Below are 14763 nucleotides of genomic sequence, written 5' to 3'. Positions count from 1 at the left end.
GTGGCTGTTCCCGGCCCCGCCCACCGCCACGTCCCCGCGCCCTCGCGGGGCACGCCGGGAATTGTAGTCCGCGGGTCGCTCGCAGGGTCCCGGAGGGCCGGTAGGCTCTGCCCGGACGACCCCCAAGTCCAAGCCCGGCACGGAAAGGCCAGAAATGCCTGGAAGGAAGTGTAGCTTCTAGGGGGCTCGATATTGTATGGAGATTAGTAAAATAGGCAACACAGGTTACCGATCTTCTGCTGAAGAACTTCTCCATTTAGGAATTGTGGTGGGTTTTCCACGGCACACCCTGGTGCACCCGAACACTAATCAATTTTATATTTTAAAATGTATATTTTAAACGTCCGTCTTTCTGCTATGTTTCTGACTCATTGTTTCCAAGAGATGACCTCATTCGAATGTCCTCCAAGCACCTTAAATTCAACATTTTAAAAACAACCCTCCCAGAGCAACCCTGTATTTTTGGTAACCATGTGAGGAGAAGCTCAAACTGCTTCTACCTCTGCATTTTCTTTTTCTTTCTTTCTTTTTTTTTTTTTAAATTGAGGTGTAACTGACATATAACATGTTAGTTTCAGGTGTACAATGTAATGATTCAATATTTGTATGTATTGGGAAATGATCACCACAATAGGTTTAGTTAACCTTTCAACATATCTGTCTGCCTTTTCTATCAAATATCACCATCCGTCTGGTGGAAAAACTTGGAAGTCAACCTTGTCTATTCCCTTCTAAGTGTAGTAGACACCTGTTAGTTTCCTTGTTTTGGGACTTCTGAAAACCTTTTCCTTTCAGCAATTGTCACCTCTCTTACCTGGTTTGCGTTTCACGCAAATCCTCAGCAGTGTAGCAGTGGGTGTGTGACCCAAGCTGATCAATCTAAGTACCTCAGCTTCCTGAACGCAGTTGTGGTCTAGGAGCAGGCATATGACCAAGCAGAGCCTCTTGGCGTCCTTTCCAGAGACTCTGGGAAAGAAAGGATCTTTTTCTTGCTGAATATTTGGGTGCTAAGGACCCTGTAAACCTGAATCCTGAGGGCAGGATGAGGGAAGGGGGATGGTGGGAGTTTCTGTTCTGAAATTGGCTGGGAGGCTGATGTTCACACAGAAGAAAACAGGGCCAAGACATGCAGGGAGAAGAGAGAAAGAGCCCCGATGGCATCATTGAAACCTCTTAATCCAGCCAAGAGGTTCAAAGGTGCGCGCGTGCGCACACACACACGCACATACATGCATACATATATCTCTGTTTTGGGGTGGTTTTTTAGGAAGGAATCTCCTACCTAGCATGCATTTTGTTTTTTACCACTTTTGCAAGCCTGTATCTGGAAGTAGAGAGTCTCCTTGTCTGTCCTGGGTAAAGGCTAGTACATCCAGAACGAATGAAAGGTAGTAGTACTGCCTCTTCTTCTCAAGACGTGACAGAAAGCCATTGTGCTTCTCAGGTCTTGGCTCTTTCTGAAGGAGACAGAGTAAGCCTTTCGTGTTTTGGGTCCTGGACAGGCACTGGAAACTTCACGTCTCATCTGTTTGCCTGTGAAGCAGCTCAGCCCTTACTGGGACTGGTTCTGGGAGAAGGTGCTGAATGTGGGGTAGTGTGGCTGTAAACAGACATCAGTGCTGTGCCTGAGGAAGGTGGGCAGACCCCAAGAACCATCCCAGCACTCCAGGCCAAGTGACCACTTTGCCCCCAATGTACTGGCTCATTGACTGGGACCTTCACAGTTATTTTGCTTGAGAGAGAGCAACACTGATTTTTTGGTAACCATGTAAGGAGGACATCTACTGCTTCTTACACACCAAAACCTCTTTTCTCCTTTCCACACCAATAACAATCTTAGTTCCCACTAATAAGATAGTTACCATTCGCCACAGTAATTCCCTAGGGGCCCACAAACCCTAGTGGGCCACTGACATCTGAATAGTTTAACTTCTCTGGCACTGGTGTCCTCCAAGCTGGGGACACAGCAAGTGGCACCACTGTTGCTTATCAAAGGAGATTATAGCAATTTGCGTAAAAGCTGTGAGACTATGGACTCCTCCAGGAGAGGAACTGTTCCTTCTTTGTAATCACACCCAGAACAATATGTGGGTCACAGTATCTGCTTAGTAAACGGCAGTGAACTACGTCTGATGTTACTTTTCCAGTCTCTGCCCACACATACTTTTTTCTTTTTTTTTTTTTTTTACTCTCCAACATTACCATAAACTCATTTATTTAAAAGAAACTGTACGTTCATATCCTGGCTGAATTGGGCATTCATATTATGTGTTAAATGCCCAGGAATAGCAAAAAATTAAACCAACTCCATACAAAGCAACTATAAGAACACAAAAACAGAACAAACAAACCAAAAATCATACTTTTAGCTGATGAAAACTCTCTCCGCCAAACGAACCACGAAGTGGTATACTGCCACGCATACTTTTTTATATGGTTGCAGTCTTACAATAATAAAGCATCTTGTATTCTTTGTATTTTTACAGTACAGTTTTGGTTAGACCTGACAACTGGCTGGTCCCAGTCCTGAGAAAGAAAGAGAGAGAGGCAGGGGAAAGGTTAGAAAAAGTGGAAGGTGATTCATCTAATTCAATATATGACACATGGAAGTTTGATAATTTTTTTTCAATGAAATTAGAATATACTCATTTAATATATTTTTCTTCTGTGTGGTCAATGGGCATAAAGTTTCCAGTAAACAAGATGGATAAACTCTAGAGGTTTGCTGTACAACATTGTACCTATCGTCAACAATAATGTATTGCACACTTAAAATTTAAGATGGCAGATCTCATGTTACATGTTCATATCACAGTAAATAAAATTTTGAAGAAAAGAGAGAGACAATAACTGTGCCAGGAAGAGGAAATGTTAGCTTGTCTTTGGGTTACTCTGAAGGAGTTAAAAATAAACTGCTCTCAACACAAATATTCGGACTCATCCTTCCTTTAAAAATGCGTGTGAAGTATTGCTGCCAAAGAATAATTCATTTGTATTCATAGTGAGAGAATAAATCTTTGTATGACATCTTATTTTATGATTATGTATATGAACACACTCAATACACAGAGGAGTCCTTTCATTCATTGATTTGCTCGCATTTATTGCATTCCACAAGCCAGGCCTTGTGTGACACTTCAGGAAAGCCGAAGCAAGATGGCCTAGACCCAGAGCTTAGCATTCTGATGGGGAGACAGGCAAACCTCAGTAGAGTGTCGTTTGTGCTTTGATAGAAATGTGTGTTCTGGGGTGGGCAAGAATGGGGGAGAAGTATTTAGGTTAGAGTGAGATTTTTGTTGGCTGAGATGACTCTTGCAATACTGTTCAAGTACAAGAATCTTCTCTGCTGAGGGAACAACCTTGGGGAAGGCACAGAAGAATGAAATAGCTTTCCAAAGAGAAACTGGGAAACTCGAAGTCGGTCACTATAATTGGAGCATATGATACTTGTGGGTTCTTGGCAAAAGATGAGAATAGAGGGGAACATGTGGGCCAGATTACAGCACATAAAGGTATTAGGAGCCAAGCCTTGTCAAGGAAGTTATAAAGAGCAGGGATAGGACACAATTCACTTCATTCTTTCAGCAAATCATTATCGCATGACTACTGTGTGTTAGGTACTTTGCTGGCCCCTGGAAATACATCGAAGGTGCTAGAAAGTGCTCAATTTCTGGATGTATCTTAGAAGTATAGCTAATAGGATTTGCTGACAAGCCAGATGAGGGGTGTGAGAGAAAGAGGGAGATAGAGTGGTGGCAGAATCTTTGGCCTGACCATTATAATTTTTTAATGATGGTGACTCTCACCAACAAGAGGGTAGGATTGAAGCTATACCAACATCTGAATCTAAGGATCAGTCAGTCTCTGGTGATGCAAGAATCCCAGCTCTGGAGAAAACCCCCTTTCCTTGAGTATTTCTGGGAGTTCTCAAGGGTGTCTTACATGTGCCCATGAAAATGAAAGTCCTGGCTGCAACTTATAGTGGCTGCAGTTGCTAGAGCACCACAGACCTATTTCTCTCTCTGGAGCTAAGCTAAGATTTTCTTATTGGTTTTTTAACACATAGATTTTTACTGAGTTGTAAGTACTACATACATTTTTTACTGATTTGTAAGTACTATATATATATGTATATACATATTTACTGAGTTATAAGTACTAGATATATGTATATGTATATGTGTATTTATATATATATATATACATATATACACACACACACAATTCTGTATTCTTTTTTTGTTGTTTGTATCATTATAAAGTCTTTAAACTTACTGGTAAAAGTTGTTTAAAATTACTTTCAATGGGTAGACCATACTTTATTCAGCAATTCCTTATTACTGAACATTTTTACGTAAGGTAATAATCCCTAATAAGTTTGTGTATAAATTTGTAATGATGAAGGCGATGGTTCCTGAAACAGATTTCTATAAATGAAATTACCCGAATAAAATTTAGTGATTATCTTCCTTTGAATCCAAATTAAGATTCAGTGCTATCTGGCTATGTTGGCAACGGTTACTAGTCACGTATAAGTTATCTCTTGCCACATAATAAATTACCCTAAAACTTAGCAGCTTAAACCAACAGACATTTCCATCTCACAGTTTCTGAGGGGCAGAGAGGCATTTAGAGGAGCGATTCTGGCTCAGGGTTTCTCATGTGGTTTCAGTCAAGCTCTCAAGTGGGGGCCATGATCACCTCAGGGCCTGACCGAGCTAGAGAATCCACTTCTAAGGTGGCTCATCCACCTGGCTGTTGGCAGGTCTCAGTTCCTTGCTGGCTGTTTGTGTGTCCAGAAGCTTCCCTCAGCTCCTTGCCCCATGGGCCTTTCCACGAGGCAGCTCACAGTATATAGCAAGCTGCATCCCCCGAGCAATGATTCAAGAGAGAATGGAAGAGCAACCAAGATGGAAGCCACAGTATCTTTTAAAGACCCAGTCTCCCCAAAATTGTTTTTAATTTAAAATTTTTTAAAAATGAAAAATAAGTTAGAAAACCCCCAAATCCCCAAAACACACAAAATATAAAGACCCAGTCTCCAAAGTCACACACTGTCACTTTTGTTTCGTTCTATTTGTTTCAAGTGAGTCACTAAGTCCAGCCCACTCTCAAGGGAAGGGAAATTGGCTTTACTTTTGAAGGGGAGAGTGTCAAAGAATTTATGGACATATTTTAAAAATCACCATAACCTAGGAGTTGGGCCTCTTTCCTCCCTTCCCTTCCATTCTTTTTTTATCAGCTTTAGAAGGAAGGAGGCGGTCTATCCTGACCCCAGATTCCTGGGAAGTATCCCCAGGAGACTAGATTAATAATCCCAAATGGGCATTAGATAGGTAGAATTTTTTTTTTTTTTTTTGCAGCCCATGACAGAGCCCACATGGCTGCCAAATCATAGGTATTCCCAGAAGGTGTGATGACAGCACCTGTGCGGGAGAAATTTCAAATGTGGCCATACCCTATTACTGGGGCATAACCCAAGATGCACATCCCTCAAGCAGAAATGATAAATGGAGTGAAAGATTCCTGATTAAGAGGACTTCCACTGCCACAAAGTTGCTAATGGTTTGGTGTTTGTGACCTTATATTTATTAAGATTTGAATTGGCATTTAATATACCTGAGATGAACAGATGAATTTTTCAATCTATATCAAGATAAATGAGTTTTTTAAAACATGGATATATTAATAATAGGGAAATTATTCCAAAAAGCAGATTGGAAAGAATCTGTAGAAAATAAACTTGAAAACTTGCATGGAACAAGTGAAGGAAGGGTTAACCTGCAGAGAAATGGTACTGTGTAAGCTCAGATAATTTGGAAGACTTGAAGGACTCCCTGGATCCTTATTTAGAAGGAGAAGGAAAGGGACGTGCCTTAGAACCACTGAGCTCAGAGCCAGTCTGGCCTCCAGCTATTTCAGACTTTGAACTCCATGGGAGGTGTTGATAAGAGCCAGGCCTGAAGGTGGGGGAGTTGCTCGTGGTATTAAAAACATCTGATAAGGACTGTCTGCAATTAGAGAACTTCTGGACGAAATATCAGTTCTTTACAGACAAACACAACCATTGTTCTGTGACAGGTTTGGGAGACTGAAAGGTGGAGGGAAGCAGGCAAACTGTAACTGCCAGGGGAGCCAGCCTCTGTTACTGAGGATGCCAAGGAAGAGTCAGGAAGACACCAAGAATTTGTGTTCCATAAAACTGTGGAAGCAACCCCTCAAAGACAAGATGTAAGGTCAACAAAATCAGAGAAGATTCTGCCTAGCCCTCAAAGGAGAATGTTTCTGGAACAATACTCTGCAACGTGGTGAATGAAAAATGCCCACCACTGTGTTGATGTTAATGGAGAATAATCACTTTCTAGAAGGATGTATTCATAATTGTAGCTAACCTTTCCTGAGAACTTGGTGCCGTGCAGATTGCTGAGTCTTCACGCGTATTATCTCATTTCATTTTCATGACAACCCTAACCCTTAACACCATCCCCAATGGTAGATAAGAGCCCCACCTGGCTCTTTAAGGAACTTTAACTCCTGTTCAAAATCCCATGGCTGGCAAGTGACCAAGGTGAGATTCAAACGCAAAGTCTCGAACTCTAGAATCTGGGTTCTGAACCCTTAGGCTATGAGAACCCGTCTTGAATGATTTAGTAGTTATGTTTTGATTTGATGAGGAGAGGAAAGAACAGAGAGAACACCCAGATTCAGAATAAATAGGATCTGGTAACATGTTTCTGTAGTGTGCTCAGTCCTCTGGTACAAATGGAGTTCTTGGCCAAGATGGTGGAAGAGCTATGGAAACAGTGAGACCTTAGGAGCGAGCAGTGCTGATAACATCAGGTGCCTCATAAACTACTTCTCCAAAAGGGGGCAAATAGAGAATTCCACTGTTCACTTGTATAGAGGCCTTAAGGCTGTTAAAGGGTAGGAAGGAGGCATCCCAAAAAAGAGCCACCTAGCAAGTAGAGACACAAGGGTGTCACCTTGATCAGAGGATAAGAAGGGTGGATCATCTGATCAGATCTTTGTCCCCAGATATTGTCTTGAGCAGAAGACAGTTCCTAGACCCAGGTCACACAGTGCCAAATAAACAGGGCCCAGCGTGAAGCTCCAGCCCCATTCTTGAAGGAGTCTGTGGTGGGGAAAAGGAGGCTGTGGATAGAGGTGAGTAATCTACAGAGGATGTCACAAAGTTGCCCCGTGTCCTGATCACATGCACTGCTCCTTTTAAGCATTTGGGAGTCTGTGACCCGGGCAGGAAGCCAGAAGTACCAGAGTACCCCAGTTAACATGCTGCCCATTTATCCAACTGCCACAATGTTATGCAAAGAAGATCTTTGCATGGGGTTGAAAGAGGACAAAGTTTGTCTCCTACGCATGCCTTGTACTCAACTGTCTATGTGTTCAGATTTTCCTTTTATCACATTTTAGTTGATTTACCTTGAAAAATAACTTAGCCTCTATGAGTCTGAATTTTCTCATCTGTCTCATAATGACCACACATTCAGGTTTAGCACAGTGAATACATACCATATAAGGGTCCAATAAATGGAGTTATTGAAATATTTATGTATTAGAGGAAGAAATGTTAGTTTATGAATGGGCACAATGTTTCATATTTTATCAGAAAATAACTGAGCCTTTTATTTTTTAATGCCTTGAGAGGCTCTTTGGGTAGAAAAGGTAAAATTTGGGGTGGAAGAGTGGAGAGCATGGCCTGGATATGATGGATTTAGAGCATTCTAAAGATGTTGTCTGTGCTATGCTGTGCTGTAAACACATTCTGTGCCTTCCTGTCTTCAGCTGAGTTGGCTTCCCGCACAGCCTCTGTCAAGGCTCAGGGTAAAGGTTAGGGGAGTGCAGTCCTTAAAGCAGGAGAGAATGCCCAAGAGATGAGATGTAGAGTGGGATTGAGAATGCAGCAAAAGCAAGAAATCAGAAGAAGGGATGATCAGATACAAATGAAATTATTTACAAAACAGAAATGGACCCACAGACATAGACAACAAACTTATGGTTACCAAAGGGGAAAGGGCTGGGGGAGGGATAAATTAGGAAGTTGGGATTAGCATATACACACTACTATATATAAAATAGAAAACAAACAAGGGCCTACTGTATAGCACAGGGAACTATACTCAATATTTTGTAATAACCTATAAGAGAAGAGAATCTGAAAAGGAATATATATATAATCTGAATCACTGTGCTGTACGCCTGAAACTAACATAACATTGCAAATCAACTATACTTCAAAAAAAAAAAAAAAAGAAGAAGAAGAAGTAGAGATGAGAAGGAAAAATGGAAGACTCCCAGGAGCCTGCAGAGAAGCACAGAGGGATAATTGCTATCCAGCTCTATGCAGTATGGGAGTATGAGCCAAGTTTATTGAACTCTTGAAGTACAAGGAATTTGAGACTTGTGAACAAGCGATACTTCACTTGATCTCAGCCAAAAGGCCAAGAAGCAGCAAGTGATAGTCGTGTTACAATTATTACTAGTTTGATTCCGAACTTAATCATCTAGGTGAATGGTTGGCAAAAATGGAGATGGGTCTTAAAGGGCTCAATTATCTTTTATGTTTTTTGAAGGAGGGTAAAGGTGGCTGCTCTGCAAAGATGTGCAAATCCTACTCCCCAGATCCTGTGAACATGCTACACGGTAAAAGGGGACTTGCAGGTGCAATTAAGTTAAGAATTTTGAAGTGAGGAGATTATCTTGGATTATTCAGGTGGTGCCAATGCAACCAGGAGAGTCCTTACAAGAGGAAGACAGGCATGTCAGAGTCAGAGTGAGAAGTTGTAAGGATAGAAGCCGAAGTCAGAGAGGAGAAAAGATGCTTCATTGCCGTCTTTGAAGACCAAGGGTCCGTGAGCCAAGGAAAACAGACAGCCTCTTGAACCTGGAAAAGACAAGACAAGGGTTCTCCCCTAGAGCTTCCAGAAGGACTGAAGACCTCCAGATGCCTTGACTTTATCCCAGTGAAACTGATTTTGGACTCCTGACCTCTAGAACTGTAAGATAATAAGTCAATTGTTTTCAGGCACTAAATTTGAAGTCGTTTATTGCAGTACCCAAAGGAAACTAATACAGAGGAGGAGAGTTGACTATTTGGGCAAGAGTGGAAAAGTAGAGGACAGCGTAGTGGTCTGTCCTCTGCCAGGCCCTCTGGGTTGGAAGGAAGAGTTATAGGTACAAAATGAAGGAGCTGTCCTCGTGGAGAGTTTGAGGGATGAGGGCGGAAGCAGCAATGCTTAGGGCTCTGGGGGAGACGGTATGACACAGCAGGGAAGGTGTGGCCTAGCACTGTTCTTAGGCAGAGGGGCTTCTAGTGGATTTGTTAGGGGCTATTCTGGGCAGAGAAGAGAGAAGCTTCAGAGTCCATGATGGGAGGCGGCGTAGGGGCTGGGTGAGACAGTGCCAGGAGAACCAGCAGTCTCACTGATGGGTTAGGACTTGTTTGGAGAAATATTAGATACCCCTGAAGACTCCTCAAAAGACTTGAGGGAACACTGATGGAAGGATGAGCTGTTACGTCAGCAGGGAAAGCCAGACAGTTTGAATTACTATCATTTCTGTTACTTCAGCTATACAGCCTGGAGAAACTTGGACAACAGCAGTTTTAGGAATCCTAATACATGTAGTCCAGTTGCTTTCCAGGATTTATCTATACTGCTCCCAGGGATGAAAGTAAGGCTTGTGCTTCAAGCGGTGAAATGCTTTCAGAGACCACAAAATTAAAGGTCGCTGACCACTAGGTGGCCCCATTTCCATGGACTGGAGAATTTGTTTAGTGACCTCTGACCCCAAGGGCTTGAAACACATTAAAATGATTTGCCTGTTCAGTAACTTGGGTACTTTTTTTTTTTTTTTTTGGTTTACAGAGTTGTATTAATACAGAAGCTTCTTTCTTCACTCTCCTTTTTTACTTACAAATGTTGTCACCTGCACCAATGAACATGGCCTTCTTACCTATGAAGTCAAATACCTCTGTGTTACCCAGTAGACTTGAGATGTGGACAAGAAAAGGGGAATGGCACTGAAATTCGTTTTTTTTTTTTTAAGATTTAGTTTCTTTTTCCTTTTGATGGGAGGACAGACTATACAAGGACTTAACTCAGTTATTCACTTTATATGTTGTGGGCAGCACAACATTCATGAGCCATCCATCTCTGCACCCAGCAAACATTTGCTGAGGGCGTATTCTGAGCAGAATCAATTTCCTAAGCATCGCGGTGGGTTATATAACTTTAAAAAACCCACAGGGCTCCAACTGTAGAAAACCTTAACATTTTATGGAGGAGAACAGAGAGGTAAATTATTAAATATCACATATGGGGAATAAAGTATATAATATAAAGTATCTTCTATCTTCATGCATTCAGTCATCATGTTCATGCATTTATTTTCACACGTAATACCTTGCCACTTCCTTTCACCAGTATTTATAATATTATTATACTAGGAAAATGTGTTTGAGTTCTAACAGTTGAAGAAAAATGAAATCTTGAAACAGCCCTTTTAAACTCAGCATTCATATCTTCAAACATAAAGAGGAATGACAAGTATCTATAAGATCGATCTGAAATACATTGGAAAGTCCAGGAAATGGGGAAAACGGAGCATTTTACAGTATTCTCTTAAACCCCAACAAAAAATATTTGGAAATAAAAGTTTCTGTAGCAAGATACTATTTTGAAAATACTGGAAATATTTGAAAATTACTGACATGTTTTACTTGATTGTCCTTACCACGTTTGGGCAGAGGATGTTTTGTTTCCTAAATTCAGGTGTTGATATTTGAGATGTCTTCAATTCATTATTTTCTATTATGGTTGGTCTATGAGATGCCCCTCTCTCATTTTTTCCCCATTCACTCTCTCGCTCCTTCTCACAGACACTTATTCTAATATGTTTCATACGTGTCCGTGGCTATGTATGCAAGTGTAAATGTAGCTTTCCTTTGCGTATGTATTTTATTTTATTTTCACACCTTTATTGGAGTATAATTGCTTTACAATGTTGTGTTAGTTTCTGCTATACAACAAAGTGAATCAGCTATATGTATACATATATCTCCATATCCCCTCCCTCTTGAGCCTCCCTCCCACACTCCCTATAACATCCCTCTAGGTCATCACAAAGCACTGAGCTGATCTCCCTGTGCTATGCAGCAGCTTCCCACTAGCTATCCATCTTACATTTGGTAGTGTATATATGTCAATGCTACTCTCTCACTTCATCCCAGCTTCCCCTTCCCCCTCCAGGCCCTCAAGTCCGTTCTCTACATCTGTGTCTTTCTTCCTGCCCTGCCACTAGGTTCATCAGTACCACTTTTTAAAATTCCATATATATGCGTTAGCATACGGTGTTTGCTTTTCTCTTTCTGACTTACTTCACTCTGTATGACAGATTCTAGGTCCATCCACCTCACTACAAATAACTCAGTTTCGGCACTTTTTATGGCTGAGTAATATTCCATTGTATATGTGTGCCACATCTTCTTTATCCATTCATCTATTGATGGACATTTAGGTTGCTTCCATGTCCTGGCTATCGTAAATAGGGCTGCAGTGAATATTGTGGTACATGTCTCTTTTTGAATTATGGTTTTCGCAGGGTATATGACCAGTAGTGGGATTGCTGGGTCATATGGTAGTTCTATTTTTAGTTCTTTAAGGAAGCTCCATACTGTTCTCCATGGTGGCTGTATCAATTTACATTCCCACCAACAGTGCAAGAGGGTTCCCTTTTCACCACGCCCTCTCCAGCATTTATTGTTTGTAGATTTTTTGATGATGGCCATTCTGACTGGTGTGAGGTGATACCTCATTGTGGTTTTGATTTGCATTTCTCTAATGATTAGTGATGTTGAGCATCTTTTCATGCATTTGTTGGCCATCTGTATGTCTTCTTTGGAGAAATGTCTATTTAGGTCTTTGCCCATTTTTGGATTGGGTTGTTTGTTTCTTTGATATTGAGCTGCATGAGCTACTTGTATATTTTGGAGATTAATCCTTTGTCAGTTGCTTCATTAGCAAGTATTTTCTCCCATTGTGAGGGTTGTCTTTTTGATGTTTTCCTTGCTGTGCAAAAGCTTTTAAGTTTCATTAGGTCCCATTTGTTTATTATTGTTTTTATTTCCCTTACTCTAGGAGGTGGGTCAAAAAGGATCTTGCTGTGATTTATGTCATAGAGTGTTCTGCCTGTGTTTTCCTCTAAGAGTTTTATAATGTCTGGCCTTACATTTAGGACTTTAATCCATTTTGAGTTTATTTTTGTGTATGGTGTTAGGGAGTGTTCTAATTTCATTCTTTGTTTGTTTGTTTGTTTGTTTTTGCGGTATGCAGGCCTCTCACTGTTGTGGCCTCTCCTGTTGTGGAGCACAGGCTCCGGACATGCAGGCTCAGCAGCCATGGCTCACGGGCCCAGCCGCTCTGCGACATGTGGGATTTTCCCGGACCGGGGCACGAACCCATGTCCCCTGCATCGGCAGGCGGACTCTCAACCACTACGCCACCAGGGAAGCCCATAATTTCATGCTTTTACATGTAGCTGTCCAGTTTTCCCAGCACCATTTATTGAGTGACTGTCTTTTCTCCATTGTATTCTCTTGCTTCCTTTGTCAAAGATAAGGTGACCATATGTGCGTGGGTTTATCTCTGGGCTTTCTTTCATGTTCTATTGATCTATATTTCTGTTTTTGTGCCAGTACCATACTGTCTTGGTTACTGTAGCTTTTTAGTATAGTCTGAAGTCAGGGAATCTGATTCCTCCAGCTCTGTATTTCTTTCTCAAGATTGATTTGGCTATTCGGGGTCTTTTGTGTTTCCATACAAATTGTGAAATTTTTTGCTCTAGTTCTGTGAAAAATGCCATTGGTAGTTTGATAGGGATGCATTGAACATGTAGATTGCTTTGGGTAGTAGAGTCATTTTCACAATATTGATTCTTCCAAGCCAGGAGCATGGTATATCTCTCCATCTGTTTATGTTACCTTTAATTTCTTTCATCAGTGTTTTATAGTTTTCTGAATACAAGTCTTTTGTCTCCTCAGGTAGGTTTATTCCTAGGTATTGTATTCTTTTTGTTGCAGTGGTGAATGGGATTGTTTCCTTAATTTCTCTTTCTGATCTTTTGTTGTTAGTGTATAGGAATGCAAGAGATTTCTGTGCATTAATTTTTTAACCTGCAACCTTGCCAAATTCATTGATTAGTTCTAGTAGTTTTCTGGTGGCACCTTTAGGATTTTCTGTGTATAGTATCATGTCTTCCGCAAACAGTGACAGTTTTACTTCTTCTTTTCCATTCTGTATTCCTTTTATTTCTTTTTTTCTCTGATTGCCATGGCTAGGACTTCCAATACTATGTTGAATAATAGTGGCAAAATTGGACATCCTTGTCTTGTTCCTGATCTTAGAGGAAATGCTTTCAATTTTTCACCATTAAGAATGATGTTTGCTGTGGGTTTGTCATATATGACTTTTATTATGTTGAGATATGTTTCCTCTATGCCCACTTTCTGGAGAGTTTTATCATAAATGGTGTTGAATTTTGTCAAAAGCTTTTTCTGCATCTATTGAGCTAATCAGATGGTTTTTCTTCTTCAATTTGTTAATATGGTTTATCATATTGATTGTTTTGTGTATATTGTAGAATCCTTGCATCCCTGGGATAAATCCCACTTGATCATGGTGTATGATCCTTTCAATGTGTTGTTGGATTCTGTTTGCTAGTATTTTGTTGAGGACTTTTGCATCTATGTTCATCAGTGATATTGGTCTATAATTTTCTTTTTTATGATATCTTTGTCTGGTTTTGGTATCAGGGTGATGGTGGCCTTGTAGAACGAGTTTGGGAGTGTTCCTTCCCCTGCAATTTTTTGGAAGAGTTTGAGAAGGATAGGTCTTAACTCTTCTCTAAATGTTTGACAGAATTCACCTGTGAAGCCGTCTGGTCCTGGACTTTTGTTTGTTGGAAGATTTTTAATTACAGTTTTAATTTCATTACCTGTGATTGGTCTGTTTATATTTTCTGTTTCTTCCTGGTTCAGTCTCAGAAGGTTGTGCTTTTCTAATAATTTATCCATTTCTTCCAGGTTGTCCATTTTATTGGCATATAGTTGCTTGTAGTAGTATCTTATGATCTTTTGTATTTCTGTGGTCAGTTGTAATCTCTCCACTTTCGTTTCTAATTTTATTGAATTGAGTCCTCTCCCTTTTTTTCTTGATGAGTCTGGTTAAATGTTTATCAATTTTGTTTGTCTTCTCAAAGAACCATCTTTTAGTTTTATTGATCTTTGCTATTGTTTTATTTGTTTCTATTTCATTTATTTCTTCTCTGGTCTTTATGATTTTTTTCCTTCTACTAATTTTGGGTTTTCTCTGTTCTTCTTCTAGTTGCTTTAGGTGTAAGGTTAGATTGTTTATTTGAGATTTTTCTTGTTTCTTGAGGTGAGCTTGAATTGCTATTCACTTTCCTGTTAGAACTGCTTTTGCTGCATCCCATAGGTTTTGGAATGTTCTGTTTTCATTGTCATTTGTTTCTAGGTAGTTTTTGATTTCATCTTTGATTTCTTCACTGATCTCTTGGTTATTTAGCAGTGCACTGTTTAGCCTCCATGTATTTGTGTTTTTCACGGTCTTTTTCCTGTAATTGATTTCTAATCTCATAGCATTTTGGTTGGAAAAGATGCTTGAGATGATTTCAATTTTTTTAATTTTGCAAGGTTTTATTTGTGACCCAAGATGTGATCTATTCTGG

The sequence above is a fragment of the Orcinus orca genome, chromosome 11, assembly GCF_937001465.1.
Source record: "Orcinus orca chromosome 11, mOrcOrc1.1, whole genome shotgun sequence".
Lineage (NCBI taxonomy): Eukaryota > Metazoa > Chordata > Mammalia > Artiodactyla > Delphinidae > Orcinus > Orcinus orca.
Note: the sequence above shows the minus strand (reverse complement) of the source record.